Source organism: Carcharhinus amblyrhynchos, chromosome 30 (genome assembly GCF_965287045.1).
Source record: "Carcharhinus amblyrhynchos chromosome 30, sCarAmb.v2.hapA, whole genome shotgun sequence".
Taxonomy (NCBI): Eukaryota; Metazoa; Chordata; class Chondrichthyes; order Carcharhiniformes; family Carcharhinidae; genus Carcharhinus; species Carcharhinus amblyrhynchos.
This window is the reverse complement of record NC_137353.1, coordinates 3,505,544-3,522,524: the sequence shown is the minus strand read 5'-3', so window position 1 is coordinate 3,522,524 and position 16,981 is coordinate 3,505,544. Positions and strand designations below refer to the sequence as shown.

General features: G+C 41.8%; 1 protein-coding gene across 4 annotated transcripts in view; it reads left to right on the top strand.

Moving 5' to 3' along the window:
• The window catches only part of mib2 (MIB E3 ubiquitin protein ligase 2), a 241,273-nt gene that overhangs the window by 81,495 nt on the left and 142,797 nt on the right, over window positions 1-16,981 (top strand). The gene's annotated exons all lie outside the window — the stretch shown is intronic.

Here is a 16,981-nt window from a genome sequence, read left to right as displayed (position 1 = left end):
CCACACCCTGTAAAATAATTAAAAATTCCATAGTTTAAAATGTAATGGTACTGTGCTATTGATATATTTTATGTTGAAGGGGATGGTTTTAAGATTCAGCTTTTTTTTGCAGGCAGTTGAAATATCCAGAAGGAATACAGCTCAGATGCTGGGAAAGCAGGATAATTACTCATTTTAGCTGTGTAGTGATTACGTAGGAGAGGGCTAATGGACTCTCCTTTACAAAAGGAAAGGCCCCCTGTGTTTCTTTTAAATTAAGTGGATGGAAGCTGGGGTGTTTGATCAGACTTGTAGGGTCATGTGATTCTGTGGCTAATGGGAGGAGCTACACGTAGCAGAGAGAAACTGCTTTCTGTTCAGTTTCTGGCTGTGGTTGTTTAGAGACAGAAGTTTGCAAGCTGTTCTGAAAGCTTCAAGGCTGTTAACAATTTATAGCAAGTATGCTTGGGTTTGTGGATTGTATTTAAAGTGGTATTTGATTCTAAGAGGACTTTTAATATTTGGAACTGAAATAATGATAACTTAGAAATTGGAATTGTTTACCTTTTTTAAAATTATTGTTCAACTGGTAAAAGTTAAGCAGTTTCATTTTTAAATTATGCTTATTTTGATAAAAGGTCCCTCATTTGTCAATAGAATTACTCCTGGAGCGAAGTATCTTTTCCTCACATTTATACCAAAATAGAAAACTTGTTGGGGTTTAGTCTGCTTCATAACATACCTTGGGGTTTGGGTCCAGGACCCTCGTACAGAAATCACTTACTGATTAAGGGTTATGGGGAGAGGTCGGGAAAGTGGAACTGAGCCACGACAGATCAGCCATGATCTTATTGAATGGCGGGGCAGGCTCGAAGGGCCAGATGGCCTACTCCTGCTCCTATTTCTTATGTTCTTATGAATGGTGGAGCAGATAATGGTGGAGCTAATACCTTGTTACCACAAGATGAATTGTCAGCAAGAACAAGTGTTAAAATTCAGCTGTTGTAGTTAGGACTGTTTCAAGAAAAACAGTCACTAAAGTCAAAGTTATATCTATATCAAATTAATATTGGCTAATCTATATTAATCTTGGTGCCTTCTCCAACATGCTGTATCAAATAGTGAATAAAGCAATCTCACCCAGTTTTTTTTTGGTGATTTTCATGTAAAGGTAATGCTGTATTCAATAAGACTTTGATGTTGGTCTCACCAACAGGTTGGGATCATAGTTATTCTATTGATTTGTCATGTGCTGAGGCTACTGTTAAAATGCTGATCATCAGATGAATCAGTATGTAATACAATAGTACTTCTCAGGTACAGCATAAATTTCCAGACAAAACCGTTTTAATTGTTCAACAGAAATGATCTGAACCTGGCAACTTGTGAATTAGAGTAAGTTTATAGTAAATTCTTTTTATGTAAGAGATGCCGTGAATAGAAGTGAAACCTTTGGTCTATTTGCCTGAAATGGAAAGCGAACCCCTCACTTTGGGTGCAAAATATGAAGTAATGTATCTGTCAAATTGCAGCCAAGGAGGGTTACCATGTCATTTCAATACTTCTTTAGTTATGAGGTTGACTGAAGTTGCAGTTTATAGAGTTGAAGCTTTCTGAGAATTGCAGAGTTAAAGTTCACTTCACCTTGTCAAGTCATCTGAAAGGTCAGAAAAGCTAACAGAATTGAGCATTGAACATTGCTGATTCTTTTTAATGGTGAAAGGACAAAAGTTTGCAATTATTTTAGGTTAGAAATGTATTCAAACAATAAAATAGTGCTTTGCAAGATTTACTATGGCCTTCACACACAGCTACTGAAGAACCATTCATCCCATTGACAACTGTTCTCGTTTGTCTGATGGGCAATGCTGCAATATTGCCCCCTGTCACCATAGAATCCTCTATGGCAGTGGTTGTGATCTTGGCCTTTATGCATCTGGGAGAGTTAACAGTGCTTTCGTGATGAAGAATAAAACGGGGAGCTCTTTGGATACTTTGTTTTTTTTGACTGCCAACAGAAATAGGGCAGGACTGCCCTCTGAAATTTGCAGATGCATAATAACATGTAAAATGGGCACTCAGTAGCTGACGTACCTTGCGTTGCTGTGTTAACTTAATGTTATTGCAATAATGAGGCTCTTCCTCGAGGCACTACTCTGCCTGGCTGATGTTCTAACCACAAAGCTGAAAAAAATTATTATTTTTGTGAAGAGCTTCTGCCTCACTGAGGAGTGTTTAGGCCAATCCACATCCAACAATCTGCTCTGAAAATTCTGGTCATGTTTTGAGAGCTGCAAGAAATTACATTATATCATTTAAGACAATCCACAATTGTAAAACAATCAATTCTAAATAAAACAACCTACAACGTTCTCAAAAAAGATCTATTTGCTCCATCTCCCAATGTTAATGAATCCTTAAAAATCCAGATTTCAAATCTAAATCTGCAGCTTCTCCAGAAACTAATCAGTTCTTCCTTGGCCCATATCTTATTTGTCTACCAACTCTTATTAAATCCATCCGTTTGTTACTGAGATATATTGCTTGCAAGCAGATTGCCATGGCTACGAACATCACCTCCACTGACATTCATTGGTGGAGGTAATTATTCTGCTTGTTATGGAGTTATCAGGACTATTTTATGCAACTGTCATTTCCAGTTGCTGTCCTCTTGAGACTTGACCAACTTCATTGCTGCATTGTTATCACCACTAGATCAGCCTTGTGGTGCAGACTTTCAATTTTTGTCTCATGGTGAGGTCTGTCAGAGAATTGGACCTTGTATTTCTTTTAGAAAATAGTGATTTAACAGTGATTTACTACTGCAGGACCTATGTCACCATCCTGTATTTACATTTGAATAAAGCAGCCAGTCTCCATGTGAACTTGCTGTGAATGGATCCTGGTATAGAGGGCTGTGGAGGCCAGGTCATTGAGTGATTTTAAGATAGGCCCTTGATCAATAAGGGGATCAAGTGTTATGGAGAGAAGGCAGGAGAATGGGAATGAGAATCATATCAGCCATGATTGAATAGCAGAGCAGACCCGGTGGGCCAAATGGCCTTTTTCTGTTCATATATCCAATGGTTTTATAGTGTGCCTACACAGACTAGATATGACAGTTTACAGAGTGCACAAAGTATTGATGTGTGATGCCATTTCCATTGAATTGCTGTGTGTGCCTGTGTACGTGTCGTAATGTGGAGATGCCGGCGTTGGACTGGGGTAAACACAGTAAGAAGTCTGACAACACCAGGTTTAAGTCCAACCTGGTGTTGTCAGACTTCTTACTTGTGTTGTGTCATTGAGTGTGCTGAGATTACACTTTCTGCTGGATGTAGAGTTATGCCCTGAGACCCAATGGCACAAGAACGATATCAAACCAACTTTAAGAATGCAAAATGAGACTAGGATGGAATTGCAGGAGGGAAAGAGAGGAGAGAATAAAGATGTTGAAGAGAAAATTAAGAAGTGTAGCTGTGAAAGTTTTAAAAAAATGAAGATGGGAAAAATCAAAGAGAAAAGGTAGAATGCGCAATTTGCTGATAAATCACATCAATCTATGAAAGACTGTTTGATGTGTGCTCCCTGAGGAAGCCACCTGTATAGTTTGAATATTGATTCAAACAACAGAGAAGCAAAGTGGAACACAGTGAATGTCACTGATGGTGGGAAATCCTGGTTTATGGGCAGAAGTTCACCTAAAGCTGTGTCTCCTTTATGCTGCTATTTTGTTCTGAGAGAATGAGTGGACCTTAAGAAAAGAGACATTAATCAATGTGTAGATAGAATCATAGAATCCCTACAGTGCAGAAAGAGGCCATTCGGCCCATTGTTGCTCCAAACAGATCTAAAATAGAACCAAGATTGCCAGAGTTGGAAAAATGGCTGCCTGGAGTGAAACATTAACTCACCTCTAACTCTGAAGTAACCAGCAGTCCCACAGGATAAGCAGGCAACATTTTTGTAAGAAGCAAAATGACCCAGAAAACATTTCAAGAAACAACTATTTGGTTCACTACAGAAAGTGAACAAATAAAATCTGCTGTGCTGGGTTATACTGTCCAAGTTTCTGGGACAGTTAGGATTTCTGATGCTGGAAATTGACTGGATGCTTTGATCCTTGCAGTCACATCCTACTCTGAGTATCCTTGTGCAGTATTTTTTTTTAATGCTCCTATTTCAGGACATTGCAGAGCTTTGAGGGGGAAAAAAATGTAAGCAAGTTGACAAATGATCATTACAAGGTCTTTATAAAGGAAGATTTGAATTTATATGGTATCTTTCATAACCTCGATGTTCCAAAGTGCCTTTACAACAGAAAAGTACATTTTGAAGTTGTGGAAATACAGTAGTTAATTTTGCACATTGCAAGCTCCCATCATACCTGGAAGTACCAGCCACCTGAGAGGGCAGATGTCTCATCACATCTCATCCAAAAGGCACTGCCTCGGGCAGTGCACTGCAGCATTAGAAGGTTGCCTTGATTTTTGTGTTCAACTCCCTGGAATGGACCCTGAGCTCACAACCTTCTGACTGAGGTGAGATTGTGGCCGATACGTCATTCGTAATGTCACACAATTCCCTTCAATAGAATCAAGGGGATTTTACAGATTTACCCATTTGATCAGGTTTCACCTCTGTAGGGTAATACTGGAAACTTCCAGAAAAAAAATTCTGCCATGGAAAGAATGTTCAAAACATGGATAGAGGATTTCTCTAAAGCAACCCTGATGGGAAATTGATAGGGGGTTTAAACTTCCGAGGAGGTTTGAAAAGATCATTTAGATTGAATTACTTTCTAATGGAATGGATTGCCTGTGAAGGCTGATTGTACCAGCAAATTCAAGAGGGATTTGGATAAGTACTTGATGGAAAATTGGATGGTATGGTAAAGTCTCAGAGCAATTCTTCTGATTTAAAATGGATTGAATGTCATAGAGGGAGGGACAGGATTTCTGGGTTCTGAATATACTGCAAAGCCAACTCAGGTTTATAATGTGGAATGAAATTGAAAGGATTCTAAATGAGAGTTAAATAAACTAATGAGTTTGGAGTTAATTCTGGAGAAAGCTAGGAGTTATGATTTGAAAAATGACTGGTTTAGTGTGACATACAATCTTTCAATAAAAGGTAATTGGAGATTTGATGACTGTGTTAAAGTCTAGTGACGTAGGAGTACCATTTGGTACTCTCCCTAGAGCAACGAATCAGTCCCATTCTCTGCTCTATAATCCTTAGCTTGTAACTTAATTTCCGAGTGCCCATCCAATTTCCTTTTACGTTCATTGGCTCCTCCACAACCTTCGTGGGCAATGAATTCCAAATCATTACCACTCGCTATGTAAAAATGCTCTTTCTTACACACCATCCTGCACCTCTTGCTCAGAATCTGTGTCCCCTAGACTTTGTACCATTAGCTAATGGAAACAGTTTTTATTTATCGAACTTATCTAAACCTTTCTTAACATGGCACAAAGATTGGCCAGGTGGTTAACAGTAAGGCGGAGTGTCTTGCACTTCAAGAGGATAGAGACAGAATGGTCAAATGGGCAGATAAATGGCAGATGGAATTTAATCCTGAAAAGTGAGAGGTGATATACTTTGAAAGGAGTAATTTGACAAGGAAGTATTCAATGAACAGTATGACAAAAACAGGGAAGTCATGCCATAGTTATGTGAAAGTTTGGTGATGCCACAGCTGGAGTGCTGTGTGCAGTTCTGGTCGCCATATTATCGGAAGGATGTGATTACACTGGAGGGGGTGCAGAGGAGATTCTGCAGAATGCTGGTAGATGGGATTAGGTAGGAATTCTAGGTGTTTCTAAAGTGTCAGTGCAGACTCAATGGGCTGAAGGGCCTCTTCTGACTGTAAGGCTCTGATTCCTTGCTATTTTGCCATGCCTGTGAGCAAGTCATATTATGGTTAATCTTCCATTGTGTCACTGACAGAGCTTCATAAGATGAGATCGGCTGAATGACTGATTTTCACGAAATCTTTATTACAGATCCTGATAATGAAATGGAGCACATATTAATTTTCAGAATCCTGGATTCAGTCTGACAGTAACAAATGTTCTTACTAATAATCATAAATGCACTGCTGTTCCGTTAGATTTTTTTTGAGGCTACAGACCTCTTCATCTACATGTACAGAATTGGAACATGCAACTCACAATGGCCAACTCCTCATCTCAGTTCACAACCAGCATTTTGAAACACTGGAAAGTTGGCAACAATCACCTTTTTGATAAGCAAACTGTTTTCCATTATTTAAAATCAAAGATAGTCACTTAAATATTTAGCTCAGATTGGTAAATGTGGCTGAGGCTGTACCTGAGCTCTGTGATGTATCTTGAATAATTCAGGCAATTTACAGCTTAATTAAAATGTAAATGAGGAATCAAATTAATAAATCCCAATAACTGTGATGTGGAGAGTGATTGTTATAATTCCTGGTAATGGGGCCTGACTTTTGAAGAGTTCCTGCTAACTATTTATCAGAGCTTGTGTGCATGTGATGTTTAATATTTAAATCAAGATTTTTCAATACAGTATCTCTAATGCATGGTTCAGTATTTGTTTTTGGGAAGTGATAAAGGCTCTTCTCGGCATTGTGCAAGGCACTGACCCACATACGCTAATTCACTGCATCCGCTCATGCATTTCCAGCCTGGCTACTTTCCAAGAGTACATTATTTGATTCTATTACACAAGTAGCAGCCCATCCTATTTATGTGCACATGTGAGTCGATAGCATATTCCGAAGAACAGTGCAAGTTTTTCTTGGATTAAGTTGTGGTGGCTGACATTTGGATGGAAAAGTGGCTTAAATCATAAAAGATAAACACAACTTTGAAAAATAAATATATACTCTATGGGCCTGGCACAGATTTGCAGGAATTGGCAAACAGTGACTCACAGGGAATATACTTCAAAGTTGAATAATCCTAATCACTCTTTTAGGCATTGGAAGGGAATTTAACAGAAAAGGTTGTTAGGGGTTTGTAGAATATTTCATCTACCATTGTACTAATAAAGAATGTATTGTTATGCCCAGAAAACATGAAATCATCCTGGCTATTTTATAAGATTTTTTTTAAAAAAGACTAAGGCTTTAACACTGACTAAAGCCTGACTGGCTACGACTCAAAAGGACTTTTTAGCTTTCCAAAAACAGCAAGAATTTCATTATCTCTGAAGAGGTTGAATGCCCTTTATGGCAGCAGAAATCAAATTCCAAAGAAATGCACAAAGATCCTTTTATATTTCTAAGACAAAGCTCTGGCCAGTGGAGATGATATATCTGCGAGGAAAAATGGGCTGTGAAACTCATTAATGGAAACATTAATCTTCTCAAAAATCCAGACCAGGAATGTACATCTTTCATCCAAACCAAGGGGGAGAAGTGGGAGTTACATCCTGTGATTTCCCCTCCTGCCCACAAGCTGGTGGAACCAGTAACGTTCCTCTGTCTAGCTGAAACAGAGCCTGCCATTTCCACCAGCAAAATCGCGCTCTGCCCAGGGTTCAATTGCCTGGCCCTCATCTGCACTGCTTTCTACCAAAAATTCTGAACTTCTTTACCAAAGCCCACCGATTTGTTTCAGTGGGCTTCTCCCATTGTGGAAGTGGATTACCCCGAATCAATTTTAGCGTACTAACCTCCTCTGAATTGTACATTCACACAGTAATAGAGAAAAAGAAAGAGATCGAGGGCAAAGATCACTATCAATTATTATTTCACGTGAGCCTGGAATTAAAAGTCCAGTGAAAACTCCAAAACTGTACTCGGAATTCCAGATGTAGTGTGACCAACGCCCTTTACAACTGTAGCATAACTTCCCGATTGTAATTTTCCATCCTGTCAAAGTTTTTTTTTCTGCTGTGCTTTTTCCATCAAGGTGAATCTCCCTATCTTTCAAACATTTTCTCGCCTAATTCTCATTCTAATAGATAAGGTGAAGTGATAATGTTGGCATTCTCTTTAGTTTTGTTGTAAAGTAGTGAGATGTGTTGCTTCTCCAGTACACTGTCATTCGACTGGTTGTAAATGCACCCTGTTACTCAGTTCAGGCAGAACCGGGTAGATTCAGTGCAGTTTTTTGTAATGTTTTGTGCCAGTGTCCAGTGGTGCAGCTCCAGGTCCCTGGTGATGGACTGAAATATCACCAGGGGGAAGTTCTCCTGAGAAGCTGAACTGTGTAATAAATGTCATTCCCTGCACCTTATTCTATCATAAAAACAATCGTGTATGATGAAAGGTAGTAAAATAATTAGACTGTTGGCTGTTGGAAACAAAAATGTTAGTTTTCACTGGTGAAGGCCACAAATTTTAGATTGATGCTCCAATGTACTGAAGGAGAGAAAACGGGCTCATGCAGCAACAACATGGTTCACTCCTGCTCCTATACACTGTCAATGTCTTTCAGATAAGATAGAATTATAGAATCCCTACAGTGCAGAAGGAGGTCATTTGGACTATCTTATCCACACGGACTCTCCAACAAAGCAATTTAACATGGCCAATCCACTTAACATGCACATCTTTGGACTGTGGGACGAATCTGGAACACCGGAGGAAACCCATGCATTCACAGGGAGAACGTGCAAACTCCGCACGGACAGTAACCCAAGCCAGTGATTGAACCCGGGTCCCTGGCGCTGAGAGGCAGCAGTGCTAACCACTGTGCCACTGTGCTGCCCTTCAGATGTTAAACTGAAACCCCAACTCCTACAGATGCACCATAGAAAGCATTCTTTCTGGTTGTATCACAGCTTGGTATGGCTCCTGCCCTGCAACTACAGGGGATCATGAATGTAGCCCAATCCATCATGCAAACCAGCCTCCCATTCATTGACTCTGTCTACACTTCCTGCTGCCTTGGCAAAGCAGCCGGCATAATTAAGGAGCCCCATGCACCCTGGACATTCTCTCTTCCACCATCTTCCATCAGAAAAAAGATGCAAAAGTCTGAGGTCATGTGATGAAGGAACAGCCAGTTCTGAAAGCTAGTGGTGTTTGCTACAAATAAACCGGTTGGACTTTAACCTGGTGTTGTGAGACTTCTTCCCATCTTCCTCCAGGGAAGATACAGCACAGGGTTTTTTCTGGACCAGTTGCAATAGTATTACCACTTTGGCACCATCGCTGTGCCACAAGGCCCCATAGATGCAGGGTAATAATGGTCTTTTTCTCTGTCTCCATCTAAGCTTGAGATAAGCACCCAGTATTATAATGCCTTTGCTCACAAACCATTGTGTGATCTCTTAAGTGAGATTAATAAGTGGTTCTACTAAGACTGCTTTTGTATTAAAGGAAAACGTAAAATCATGGGTCCAATCTATATTTTTGAAACTTTCCAAGTTACTTTGTGCCCATCATGCACCTCAGACATTCTCTCTCCCACCTTCTTCCATCAGGAAAAAGATACGAAAGTCTGAGGTCACCGATTCAACAGCTTCTTCCCTGCTGCCATCAGACTTTTGAATGGATCTATCATATATTAAGCTGATCTTTCTCTACACCCTAGCTATGTCTGTAACACTGTACTACACCCTATCCTTTTCTTCTCCCCATTTACTCTATGTATTGTATGCTTTGTCTATATTGCATACTAGAAACAATACTTGTCACTGTATACTAAGACATGTGACAATAAATCAAATCGACTAACACTCAAGTCAGTGTAACAGATCTGGTGCCATTATTTTAGAGAAGAGCAGGGAAGTTATCCCCCATGTCAACACTGGTGTTTGTTCTTCGATCAACATAAAAAGCAGATAATCTACTCATTACTCATGGCTGTCTGTGGGAGCTTGGTGTGGGCAAATTGGCTGCTGTGTTTTGTACATTACAGCAGTGACTATACTTTAAAACAAGGAACTTGTGAGCAAGAGTAGGCCATTCAGTTCTTCAGGCCTGCTCTGCCATTGAATAAGATCACAGCTGATCTGGTTGTGGTCTGTCGGTGTCTGCCCCTCTAATCCTCGAGTCCCTTGTCTATCAAAAATCTTTTCAACTCAGTCTTGAACAAATTCTATGACTTCATTGGCTGTATAATACATTGGGATGTTGTGAAAAGTGCTACAAAAGTGCTGATGACGCCAAGATTGGTGGAACGGCAAATTGCGCGGAGGGTATGGAAAATCTGCAGAAGGATCTAGATAGGCTGGGCGAATGGGCCAGGAACTGGCAAATGGAATTTAATGTTGGCAAGTGTGAAGTTGTCCACTTTGTTAGGAATAATGGTAGGAAGGACTATTACTTACATGGCGAAAAACTGCAGCATGCGACGGTGCAGAGGGACCTCGGGGTCCTTGTGCATGAGTTGCAAAAACCCAGCTTGCAGGTGCAGCAGGTGGTCAGGAAGGCAAATGGGATGCTGGCCTTCATAGCGAGGGGGATTGAATATAAAAGTAGGGAGGTCTTGCTGCAACTGTACAGTGCACTGGTGAGGCTGCAGCTGGAGTACTGTGTGCAGTTTTGGTCACCGCACTTACGCAAGGATATTTTGGCCTTGGAGGGAGTGCAGAGGAGGTTTACTAGGCTGATAGCGGAGTTGAGGGGGTTGAGCTATGAGGAGAGGCTGAATAAACTAGGCTTGTACTCGTTAGAGTTTAGAAGAATGAGGGGAGATCTCATTGAGATGTATAAGATGATGAATGGGATGGATAGGATAGAGGTGGAGAGACTCTTCCCGCTCAGAAAGGACAGTAGGACTAGAGGGCACAGCCTCAGGATAAAGGGGGGGTGGTTTAGAATGGAGTTGAGGAGGAACTCCTTCACTCAAAGGGTGGTGAATCTCTGGAATTCTCTGCCCGTTGAAGTGGTGGAGGCTGCCTCGCTAAATATATTTAAGACGCGGGTTGATAGGTTTCTGATAGGCAAGGGGATTAAGGGTTATGGGGAGAGGGCGGGAATGTGGAACTGATCCACGACAGATCTACCATAATCTCTTTGAATGGCGGGGCAGGCTCGAAGGCCTAGATGGCCTACTCCTCCTATTTCTTATGTTCTCATAAATGCGAATTCTTTTTTCCTTTAATATAATCCGATAGCAATTGTGATGTCGATTTTTAATTTTCATTCTTGTCAAAGGCAGCAGCCGATACATGGGGAACGCCACGACCTGCAAGTTCCCCTCTAAGTCACTCACTAACCTGACTTGGAAATATATCAATAAGAAGTCTCACAACACCAGGTTAAAGTCCAACAGGTTTATTTGGTGGCAAAAGCCACGAGCTTTTGGAGTGTTTGCTGCTCCTTTGTCAAGCGAGTGGGACTTCAGTTCACAAACTGAATGTTTACTGCAGTCCAACGCTGGCATCTCCACACCTTGGAAATATATCACCATTGCTTTGCTTTGCTGTGAATGAGTCAAAATCCTGGAATTTGCTTTCTAACAGCACTGTGGGTGCACCTACACCCCAGGGACTGCAGCGGGTTCAAGAAGACAATTCACCACCACATTCTGAAAGGGCAATAAGGGATGGGCAATAATTGCTGGTCTAGCTAGCGATGCCCACATCCTGTAAAATTAATTTTAAAAACTGAAAACTTCTTGATGAGAATTTAGTCCTGTCAAACAAAGCTTTCCTTTTGCCTTGCCATCTAACAATGCCATTCTCAGTTTGCACAATGATTTTCCTAAGAACTAATTTGTTAACTTAATCTTAAAATAGACCTGCACCCAGTGATTAGATACTGATCTCTTTACAGCTGAATTATTTGTGTTGGAGCATTATGGGCTCTTTGCAAAGCCTCCCTGAAGGTTTTACTGGTTTGAATAAAAGTAATCACGATTCCTTTGAAATCATCACAATGCTTTTGGTGTGAGAATTTTCTCTCTCTCCTCTTCTCCTGAAGGCAGCCTCTTCGACTGCAAGACACATAGCAGTAAAGCTCAGTCCAGTCTTTGTCTGCCATCCCAATATTTTACTTCCAGCAGTGGTCAATTCAAGAGTTTAAGAGAATGACTGGTTTGCATTGACCAAGAATGCTGAGGCAAATTCTGATACTTTTGTTGTGGACTTAGCACAGACCAGGAATCATACCTGATTCAGCTGTTTGTTAGATAAACTCAGAGCTGTTAGGGAGCCTCTTGATACTCAGAAAGCTACATGCAGGGGAGTACAGTAATCTGTTATTTGTAACCACCATAATGGGCAACCTAATTTTTTGTTTTGGGTGAGGAGGGAGGGTGCATGAAAGGAAGGAAAATCTGATCAGATTGGTCCCATCCTAGTATTTCCAACGCGCCACTGAAATTGGTTCAGTGTAGGGACAGAAAACCAATCACTGCCTGAGCCTGTGGATCCCCCGGTCATTGAGTTAGATTTAATTATTAATGGCTCGACTGTGATCTAATATTTAAATGTATGTGTATGATTAACAAGCTACGGACTAGGAAACTGATATTGATTTAATTTCGTTATTTTTAATTGCAAATGATAAATTTTTACAGCATTAGTTAACAGTCTGTCTCAATGTGAACATTTTTTAAATATAAAAGCTTGCTCTTTTGCTATCTAGTGTAGACAGATTAATATCTGCAAGCAGTGAAAATTGTTGAGAATTCGTTCCCTAGTTTTTCAGTATGAACATCAATATCTAAGGTACAAATTGTCTGTACAGGTATACCTGGAAACTCATCACCTACTATATTGGGTAAGGAAATAAGAATATGTGCCCTTTAACCATATCTGAAATGGGCATTAGGACATTTGTATTGGCAAGTCAAGGGCTTAATGCCTGTCATCAGCCTCCTCTCTTACAAGACTAATTTTGCCCTGACTGGTTGCACTTGAACGGGTGGAGGCATCACCTGCTAAGCTCAACCAAAATGGTAAATAATTTACTTGAACGTGGAACTGGGAGAAGTGCTTCCCTTGTTGAAGAAATCAATTGCTGCTCTCTCTTTTCTCCCTCCTACCCAACAGTTCCACTCCCACCACCCTCCTGATGACTGGCTCTGATCCCGGATCCAAGCCATGGGTTCATTCCTGACAGCAGCTGTGAACTGGTAGTGAGCTGGTCTTGATCTGTACTTCGCCAACTGGCCTCATGCCAAGATATCTGGGGAGTTTAAATTCTCATCATTCAGGCACAAGGAACACACCCATGAGCCCAAACCATTCTGGGTCAATAACTGTAAACTAGATTATGAAACAGTATTCATAGAATCCCTACAGTGCAGAAGAAGGCCATTCGGTCTGTCGCATCTGCACCGACCACAATCCCACCCAGGCCCCATTCCTGTAACCCCACAGAATTACCCTGCTAATCCCCCGATCAATATAAGAACATAAGAACATAAGAAATCGGAGCAGGAGTAGGCCATCTAGCCCTTCGAGCCTGCCCCGCCATTCAATAAGATCATGGCTGATCTGTCGTGGCTCAGTTCCACATTCCCGCCCTCTCCCCATAACCCTTAATCCCCTCTCTTATCAAAAACCCATCAACCCGCGTCTTAAAAATATTTAGCGAGGTAGCCTCGCACATCATTGGAGTTTGGGAGGAAACCCAAGCATACGTGGGGAAACATGCAAACTCCACACAGACTGTGACCCGAGGCCGAAGTTGAACCTGGGTCCCTGGTGCTGTGAGGTAGCGGCGCTAACCGATGTGCCACCCTTTATGTACCTGATTTTACTCTAGTTACCGAGATCGACATTCATGAAGTTACTCACGTTCCTCCTGATCAGGTTTTTTTGGGTAATAAACCCTCCGAATCAAAGTGCAGTAATTTTCTACCTTTAGTAAAAGGCAGCATAATTAATATTAGAGAATTGGAGGAAATGAGTGCAAATAATACTGTGGTATTATTCTAACAGATGGTTAGATTCTGTGATGCAAAAATAAAGATTGGAATCCAGCAATGCAGATGGGCAGTGATGTGCCATCCTGTTCAGTATCCTGTTTGAGTCAAATCTGTACAGTGTGGGCGAGTTTAGGTTTTGTGCTGTTACTCAGTCTGTTACATGCACTGTTTGCTCCTTGAACTCGCTGAACTCTCTTTCCTGGAGGTCTGATTGTATTGCCTGCCATTTCCCTTGATCTATGTTTGAGTTCGTACTGGGACATGCTTCTATTAGAGCTCACAGTGGAAATATACACATTCTTGGTAAGATGTTGGCACTGCATGAACATTTTAATAAACCGTGTGCCCCCTCGATTGCTGGTTAATGTTTCCACAAGTGTTTTTTTTTAAATGACTTACTCGTGTCAGAAGAAGGCAAATGAGGTTGTGAAATATTAATACCATTCTGGGCTCTGCTGTTAACCTGACTGCAAAACTATCACAGGACTTAGCATCAGAAGGCAACATCATTTGCAACCTTCCCTGTCCTCTGCACTCTGGCACCTGTTGAGTTTCGCCTCAGATTAACATTTGAGTCAGAACTGCAAGTGCACCCGATACTTAAAGCTATTTTAAGCAACTGGGACTTTAATCACTTGCCATTTTTTTTTACTGTACAAAGTGTTTAAAAAAAACACAGACCAGCTAAGTAATTTAAACATTCTGCTGTGTCTGTGCCGAAAGCTGGGTCTGCACAAACCCTTTCTGGGGACTCTCAGTTTGTCTTCCATAACCATGGGTTGCAGCTGTATAATTTATGCCATTTTGTTTGTTGAACACATGTTTTGGGAACACTGGTGTGAGGGATGGGACACAGGTTAGCACTGCTGCTTCATAGCACCAGGAACCCAGGTTCACTTCCCGGCTTGGGTCGTTGTCTGTATGGAGTCTGCATGTTCTCCCCATGTCTGCTTGGGTTTCCTCTGGGTGCTCCAGTTTGCTCCCACAATCCAAAGATGCGCAGGTTAAGCGGAGTGGCCATGCCAAATTGCCCCTTAGTGTTAGGGGAGCTAGCTCAGGGAAATGCAAGGGGGTATGGGGATAGGGTCTGTGTGAGATTTGTGGTTGGTGCAGACTCGATGGGCCGAATGGCCTCCTGCACTGTGGGGATTCTATGATTCCCAGATTCTAAGTCTGAATGCTGGAGTCAGAGCTCTGCATGTCCAGCTGTATCTTCAGGCGGCATGTTTTTGTACCAGTTTGTGCCAGTGCTACCTTCAAACCAGCCTAAAATTGAAAGTCTGAGTTGCATTCAGCAATGTTGCACCTCAAACCTGCCAACCAGAAACAGGCTTTACCCATTATTGGTCGCACACGCACATGTTTTGCGTCAGGAGTTTTGATTCTTTCCTGCCAGGTGGCCATGTGACCTGATTGCCATTTGGAGTGGCCTGTGCTGCTTGTCCACCCCCTCTCTGGCTGCCAACCCTCCAGTTTGCAGCCTCTGCCATTGCCTGACCCATTGCTGACTTACTGCTTTGCACCCTCTGCCACTTGCCAGCCCTCCCACTTCTGATTTTCAGCCTCTGCTACTCCTTGACTTTATCTTGCTGCCTTTCCGGTTTGCAGTTATTCCCATCATTCATTTCCGGAGCCCTCATTCACAGTGAGGATTCTGGAGAGGGAAGCAGCAAGGTTGGGGTGAGAGGCACAGTGTTCAGGAGACTGAAGGTAAAGTTTCTAAGACGGTATTTACTATTGATAACAGTGGGGTAGTTGGTCTTTGAAGTTAATACTACTGTCCGGTAGATGTAAATAATATTATACCAGTCTGGATTGTGAAGGTATCTGCTTCATTTCCTACTGTAGTCAGTTGCAGTCATATCACCACGAAGCAATTGCAGAATTGTGATGATGTTGTACGTACAAATCTTTGGCGCATGATCTACTGAGTCAAATGCTTCAGTCAGGTTGATGAATCCAATGAAGAGATCCTGGTGATGTTCTTGGATTTGCCTGACAGCAGAGGTTCCCCTGAAAGATCTGAAGCCACACTTTCTGTGGAATGCTTTCCTCAGCCACAGGGAATGGGTAATATCAGGAGAATGCATGATGTGTATCAGGATTTTCCCTGCTATGGACATGAGTGAAATAGCTCATATTTCACTCACAGTGGAACAGTGATTAATACTGCTGCCTCACAGCACCAGAGACCTGGCTCAGTTCCCAGCTTGTGTCACCTGTCTGTGTGGTGTTTGTATGTCCTCCCTGTGTCTGTGTGGATTTCTTCCAGGTGCTCTGGTTTGCTCCCACAATCCAAAGATGTGCGCGTTGGGTAGATTGGCCATACTAAATTGCCCCTTGGTGTCAGGCAGACTAGCTAAGATAAATGCATGGGTTTATGGGCTCAGGGCCTGGGTGGAATTGTGGTTGGTGCAGACTTGATGAGCCAAATGGCCTCCTGCACTGTAGGATTCTGTGATTCAATATAATTTCCACAACGTGACCGATCTTCCTCCTTGAAAGTAGTTGTAAATGACATGTTTATGCAAGTTGCAGATGAGGGGAGACATCTCTTGTGAAAACAATTCTAGCAGTTTTGAAGGTCCCAGCTGGAATATCGTCAGGGCCACAGGCTGTCTATGATCTGTTTGACTTTGCTGCAGATCCTCTTTATTGGTTCATCTATGGATTTTCCCACCGGGTACTGGAGAGTGTCTGCTGCCACTTTGGATTCGTAGTTGATTCGGCGTTATTCAGACCTATAACCCCTTTATCCCAGTAGAGCTGGGTGTACACGCGGAAAAGCTAATGCCCATGTCTTTGATGACATTGTCAATGAGCAGCATGTAAATCAGAAATAGAGGGGCCACGGACTGACCTTTGGGGGAATGCCAGAGATAACGGTGCAGGAAGAGAGGTCATTGCAAGTGATTCTCTGGTACAATTGGATAGATAAAAATGGAACCAGGAGACAGTGATCCTGCCCAGCAGGACAGTGGTGGAGGAGGATGGTGTGATGAATGATATTGAGAAGGACAAAGAGGAAAGTTTATCTTTGTCACAGTCACACAAGATGTCATTTGTAGCTTTGATCAGAGCCGTTTTGGCATTGTGGCAAGGCGGGAAAACCAATTGGAGTGATTCAAACATGGAGGAGCCAGAAAGATGGAAACGGGTAAAATCTAAATATAAGAAAC